Source organism: Durio zibethinus, chromosome 12, assembly GCF_047325235.1.
Source record: "Durio zibethinus cultivar Kanyao isolate XHJ-2024 chromosome 12, ASM4732523v1, whole genome shotgun sequence".
NCBI classification, from domain to species: domain Eukaryota; kingdom Viridiplantae; phylum Streptophyta; class Magnoliopsida; order Malvales; family Malvaceae; genus Durio; species Durio zibethinus.
Window position 1 is genome coordinate 9,765,805 of NC_143173.1, and position 7,514 is coordinate 9,773,318.

Consider the following 7,514-nt stretch of genomic DNA (forward strand, 5'->3'; position numbering starts at 1 on the left):
ATCTCTTTAACTTCTTAGAACTTTGTGATACTTTTAAATATAATGATGTTTCAGATGAAGTTATAAGACTAAGGCTATTTCTTTTTTCTCTCAAAGATAAAGTAAAAAGTTGGTTGTCTTTACTTCCATCTAACTCTATCACCATATGGGATGATCTAGTCCAAAAGTTCCTTGCTAAATTCTTTCCATTTACCAAGATGGCCAAAATAAGGAACGAAATTACAACATTCATACAACTTGATGGTAAAACCATATATGATGCATGAGAGAGATACAAAGAACTATTGCATAAATGTCCACACCATGGCCTCCCACAATGGCTTCAAATTTAGATTTTCTATAATAGGTTGACATCACCTATGTGAACCACTTTAAACTCAATCATTTGAGGAGCTATAATGGGAAAGTCAGTACGTAAGGCATATGAGTTATTTGAGGAGATGATTGCAAACAACTACCAATGGGCAACTGAGAGAAAGGTACATAAGGAAATTTTTAAGGTTTATGAGCTAGACATACTCACTTTTATCATATCACAATTAGCTAGCCTTACTAAAAAGATAGATGCCCTAGGAACCTAATCCCCAATTGCCCTTGTCCAAGCCATCCAAAGTCCATTTTAACCTATGATATCTGTGAAAGATGACATTTTGCTTATAGATGCCAATTTACGGTAGAGCTAGTCCAATATGCCCAATAAACCAAGCCTACGTATAATCCCTAAAGTAATATTTACAACCTAGGTTGGAAGAACCACCCAAACTTTTCTTGAACTAAAAACCAACCCATCCACCAAAACATTACCCAAAACTCAAACTTTCACCCAAACCAACAACTATACAATCCACCCCAAAAAAAGAAGTTAAGCCTAGAAAAGATGCTAACCCATCTTATCTAAACCTAGAATGCCATAATCCAAAGCTAAGCTACATCCATTAAAAACTTGGAAACCTAAAGAGACTAATTATCTAATGCTATAGCCAACTACCCATTAGGAATCTTGCCTAGTAATATAAAATCCAATCCCAAGAAATAAGGTAAGGAGGTATACAATGTTGTGTATTCTTATGAGAGATAAGAGATCTATTTTTTTGAGGATGAAGATAATCTCATGAAGGAGCATATAGTGGTGAGTTTGCCTAGCTTTGTAAAATGACCTAAGGTGGAATGCATAGAACAAAAATTGACAATGGGTGATGAGCAATTACTTTGGTTTGAAAGAGAGATTCTTATAAGTTTCAACCTAATGCCAGAAGTTCAAGATAATTCCTTGAAAGATGATGAACCTAAATAGATGGATAAGAGTTACGAAATTGAAAGGGAATATATGAATTCATCAATGGAGGATGAAAAGCTTATACAAGTTGAAAAAGCACTCTTAGAGAGTATACAAAGTAAGGTGAAAGAAGTGCAAGAGGAAAACCATGAGGTAAAAAAAGTTAGAATAACTCCAAGGATGTTGGGCCCAAGTAAGACATTTGAAGTAGCCCAACCAATGCCAAAACCTAAATGGAAAGAGCTACTTAGAGAGTTAAAAAAGGTTACACTTACTGATGAGTGTAGCCTTGCATTTCAACAAATTCTTCCAACTAACCAAAATGACCTAGGGAGTTTCACATACCTTGTTCTATTGGTCACTTTTATTTTAATAAAGCTTTATATAATCTAGGTTCTAGTATAAGTTTAATGCCTTTGTGTATATTTGTGTAGTTGAGAACTGGTACATTGAAACCTCTAAATTTTAGTGTCAAATTTGCTAATAAAACTACAAAAAAAAAAAAACCACAATAAATATTGGAGAACATCCTTGTGAAAGTGGGTATATACGCATTTTCTGTTGATTTTGATGTTTTAAATATGAAAGATAGTGAGGCCCTAATTCTATTAGGTAGACCTTTCTTTATGACCACTAGAGCTTTAATTGATGTTTATAATTATGAGGTTACATTGAGATTCAAAGATAAGAGGATTACTTTTAAAACTGGTCAAGGTATTCTTAGAAATGATGAGAAAAATGTTCAAGAAATATCTAGAATGAAAGAAAAGGAAAAACTAGTTGTTAGGGAGCTTAATCGAACCAAAAAAGACTAGTTGAAAACCTAATTATGAAAACCTATTCAGCCAGCCCTAAGAACCTAATTCCATGCAAGCTCAAATCCATCTCACAAGCCTAAATCCATAAAACCTAAAGTTAAATCCAAATCATGTTTATGTGATCCCTACTAGGAAAGTTAGTTTACCTCATAAAGCCAAGTCTGTATATGTGCTACCACAAAAAACAAATAATAAAGGAAACTCCCTCCTAAAAGAAAATGGCAATCTTAGATCATTGAGTATAGTCAAACTTAACCAAAACTAGAATTACTTAAGAGGTAACCCAAGTTTTACATTTTCATGCTTTGTACTTTATTTATTTTGTTTAGGATAAGTATGCTTTTATCTTTTGTTTGTTTTTAAGTTGCTTTCATAAGCTGAGAAGTTGTAAGGATGCCAATAGAGATTATCAGTTTTAGCCTTTAAGGAAAGTAAAGATAGAGGAGTATTCATTTACCCTTAGTTATTTGATATTTCATATGAATTAATATATAATTCAAATATGGGGAAGGAAACTCTTTTGAGATAAAACTATTGTCATAACATATAGATCTGTGGACCTACCACTAGATATGGATTAAAGGAGTTGCCACCAATATTTTTTGTTAAGGTGTGATTAGTCACCTGATAGAATCTATCCCATTTAAAGAGAAATTCTAAACTTGATTCGAGTATCTTTAAAAGGTAGATTCTAGTCTACGAAATTAAATTTTAGTTTCGAGAGTGCGATTACATGTGAAAAAAGTTATAGCACCCTCACTGTGCCTATTTATAATATGGTACCAGTCTAATTTCAAATTATCCAAGCCTTAACCATATTTATGATTTACCAAAATATTAATATTGCAAATTGATCTTAACATTACTCCTAGTTTGGTAGCATGCAATTATTCAAAGGTCATGCAAATAAACCATGCAAATAGAATATATCATGCAATAATAATAATCATGCAAAAAACATAAAAATTAATATTCAATCTCTTTTCTTTTTTTGATTTTAATTAACCCTAAAAAATATAGCAAGAAAAATGAAATAATAATAAAATAAAATAAAAAAAATTGCCAAATTACACAGGTCAAACTCGATGTAATGCACAAGTCAAAAATGTAATTCTTTTAGTGCAAAATGGCACCATTTGGTTTCTATTACATAAATCGACCTCTTTCTGATTTCTTCCTAGTCTCTGTCAAGCTTCTCTTATATCTAATTTTTGTAGCTTTCTCTAAAATTTCAAGAGCACCTAAAAAGAGTTGTAGAAGTTGAGAAACCCAAATACTATTACTAGTCACCATCGTGTGGAAATCAAAACCACCATCGGTAACCATCGATTTCGCTACCTCACACCATCAACAATGCCTCTTTTTTCTTTCTCTTTTTCTTCATCAATCAAAACTAGCTGCAACCTAGTCATCTATGAGACCTCGTCACTATCTTGTGCTATCATAGTTAACACCAAAGACCAAAATAGTAGCCTCACTTGATTCTTTTTTTCCTAGTAGCAAAAATCATTGCCTAATTTTCTTTGTTTGCAATTTTTGGTCTACAATGTGAATTGGGTTTTATTGTTATTGATTTAGTTTGCTGTATTAGGGTTTTTATTGGATTGAGAATGGTTTTGTTTTTAGGGTTTATGAAGCTCACTTTGTTATGGATGGTGATGCTGCTAGGTTCCAGATTTTCTTCTTGTTGAATTTGACGAATAACCTTGGGGGTAGGAGGGATTTGATACTGCCTCTAATTTGTATGGTTGAATGGATGTTGAATCATTATGTTACCAAATTGCTTGAAAGCTTGTTGCCAAAAAATGGCTATTGAATGATCCTTGTTCCATCGAATTCATTCTTTAATTATTTTTTTGCTTTTTTTCTAGTTGCTCAATTGCTATCCCCTTTGCATGTGTGCTTGAATACCGTTCTACAAGGATTCAATCCCTTTTTATTCTAACAACTAAATCAAATTTGGGATTGTTATTTCATGTGATTTGATTTGATTATGATTTAATATCAGTAATTGTATGAATCAAGCACCAGAATTTCTTACAAAATCTTCAATTTTTTTTCAAACTTTTTTTTTATTTTTTAAAACAAGTAAAATTAAACAAAAATAAATATATAAATAAAAAAATTAAATCAAATTACAATTAAAACTTTTCTTATTGGGCTAGAAGTTTCACAATCGGGCCCAATTCATAGTAAAAACTCAATTTCGATTCCGAAAAAACTTTCAGACAAAATTGGATGTCTACAATTGTCCTTCTTTGCATAGTTTCTGTAAAATAGAAATTGCACAAAGACAAAAGACATCCATTTTTGTTTGAGTTCAAACAAATTGAAAATTTGAAATCCAAAGATTCACAATTTGAAAATTCAATGGTTCATAAAATTTCAAAAATTCTCAAAGTTTCATAATAAGAATTGAAAGATTCTAAGACTCTAAGATTCACAAAAGATTCATGGTGATTTTAAAATTCACCAAAAGTCAAGGTTCTCAAAGGTTTGTAAGAATTCCAAGTTTCACAAATATTCCAAAAGTTTGTAAATGATTCAAAATTCTCTGAGGTTCTATGTTCATTCTAGATTTATAAAGATTCCAAGTTTCACAGAGGTTTTAGATTCACATGGATTTTTATATTTGCAAGAATGGAAAAGTCACAAAATTTCTAGTTTTGCAAAGGCTTTAGATTCACAAAGGTTTTAAGTTCACAAGGACTCAAAGATTCATAAAAAAATTCATAGATTCGTAAGAGCTTCTATTTTGTAAGAAATTCAGGTTTGCAAAAAATTCAAAGATTCGCAAGAAATTCAAATATTCATAAAAAATTCAAATTCGTAAAAACTTCAAAAATTCACAAAAACTTTAAAGATTCACAAGTGATTCAAGATCTCAAAAAATTCAGGTTTGTAAGAAATTCAAATTTGCAAAAACTTCAAAGATTTGCAAGAGCTTCAAATTCAAAGATTCGCAAGAAATTCATATTCACAGAACTTTAAAGATTCACAAGAACTTCAAAGATTCGCAAGATATTCAAGTTCACAAGAAATTTAGGTCTGCAAGATATTCAAATTCGCAAGAACTTCAAAGATTCACAAGAGCTTCAAATTCAAAGATTCATAAAAAATTCAGATTCAAACATTCGTAAGAAATTCAAATTCATAAAACTTTAAAAATTTACAAGAAATTCAAAGATTTGTATTCAAAATATCAAAAATCTAAAGCTTTATATCAGAAAAATTCAGAGATTCACATCAAAGATATCAAGGTTTATAGCCAAAATTCAAAGATTCTTATTTAAAAAAATTTCAAGGATTCACAACCAAAGTTTCAAATATGAAAAATTTTGGGATTCGCATCCAAAATTTCAAAGATTCTTATTTGAAAATTTTATGGGTTTCACATCCAACATTTCAAAGATTCTTATTCAAAAATTTTCTTTAAACAAAAGCTATATAACTTTAAAATTTTGGAAAGTTTTCCTTGTCCAAAAATCTTATCATGAAAGATTTTCCTTATTCGAGGAATCAAAAGTAAAAAATTTTCTTTAATCAAAGTCAAAATTTGCATGCAATAAATGTCAATACAAATGTCTTCTATATGTTGCAAATGTAATAATTCAGATTCTCACTAAATAACGAAAATGCATGTTTTAAACAATAATACATGTCATATTATGATTCAAGTGTTCTCTACATGATGCAAATGCATGCTTTAACAATGATGTAAATGTAATTATCACAATGTATGTAATGCAAATATCATTAAATCAATATCATGAAATTCTAATCGTGGTAACAAGATTATCAAGACTCTACCATTCTTTTTTAGCATTTTAATACTAACAATCTGAAAACAAATTCTGCTAATTGATCTATGTCATTTTTCTCATTTGGTCACAGCTCACAGGTCATATCAATTAATCTGTCACTATATTCATCATTGGGTCACCTTGTTTGCCTTTTTTAAATCATTTTCTCATGCTTTTTTCACTTCTTTCATCTCAGATTTCTTTCAAAAGAATGGAAAAATCTTTTACGAACATTGTCATTCATTTATTTATCATCATTCTAATCATGTCAAATATGATATATTTCCTTGATTCATTCAGAAAATGTACATTTAGTAAAGAATTAAAAAAATGGGTTTTTATTATTGAAAGAAAAAAAGTATGGTCAAGAACAACTCAAAGATAAATGAAAGCAAAATGTTGTGACTATGTAAATGGGATATCAACACCTTAAATAATAACTATTCAAACAATTTTAAACTTAAACTTAGAATCTTTTTTCAAAGCACATTCCATCAATATCCTCAATCTTTAAGCCAATCACCATCCTCATTCCTGTGATCCTCACATGAAGTTGTTCTTTCAAATTTTCATCTTACTTAAATTGCCCTTTCAAGTTTTCAATTTAAGCCTTCATTTTTCTCATTTTTTTTACTTTTACTTTTGCTTTTTTTTTCTTTTTCATTTTTTTTGCACACTGTTTTCTCATTTTTTTTTTCTTATTTCTTTTTTTTATCCATCAATGATACTTCGATCAAAATCCTAAACAATCTAATGGCTAATTTACCTTAGTTCAATTTATGATTCTCCAATTTAAGTATTCACATTCTATCAAAATAAACTATTAAGGAATCTAACGTAGGCTAGAGTGAGGGGTTATGAAAGAAATAGATGAAATAGGCCCAAATTGTATTTGAAAGGTAATCAAACTAAGGATAATTTTCTTTTAGTGTATAGCACCTTGACATTTTGCCCCATTAATTTTTCCTTTGTTTTTTTTTTTTCTCATTTTTCTATTTTTCTTTCATCATTTTTCAAGAAAATTTTGAGCACAAAAAGGTTGTACCTCTAAAATCACTAAGGATAAACAAGCTTATCAAAGTTTGCCCTAGTATAGTGTGATCTTTGGCTAGGGTTTTTTGAAAAAAAATTTTAAAAGGCTCAAATGGCATAGCAAGGGATAATTTTACTATTTTTGTAAAGGATAGAAGAAAATTGGGCATTTATCATTTCCAACATGAATACTTTTCAATGGAGAATATTGATTGATTAAGAACAGACTTATGAATGAACCATTGCAAAGATAACGTATTGCATCACTGTTGAAATTCTTCACCAGATTTATCTTCTTTTATTCAACACTCCTAATAAATCAACAATCTTAATTCATCAATCATATCATCATGAATGATATTTTCAAAATCAAATCTTGAATTATTGTCATGATTATCTAAACTTTCATTATTTGGAATCAAAGATTGGATATAGTGAAAAGATGTGAGAAAGTGAACGTACATAATGGTAATTTACACGAAAAAGAAAATATCATGAAAATGCATCAAATCTACCACTTTTATTAAAATGATGAAAAATAAGATAAAATCAAATTACATAAAAGAGATCCATATTCTTAAGAAA

At 29.7% G+C, this 7,514-nt stretch overlaps 1 non-coding gene across 1 annotated transcript; it reads right to left on the reverse strand.

Moving 5' to 3' along the window:
* Positions 1-203: 203 nt before the first annotated feature.
* Positions 204-310, reverse strand: LOC149515651 (small nucleolar RNA R71). The gene has a single exon (XR_016326361.1). It is a non-coding gene; the product is annotated as a small nucleolar RNA R71 (small nucleolar RNA).
* Positions 311-7,514: the final 7,204 nt, after the last annotated feature.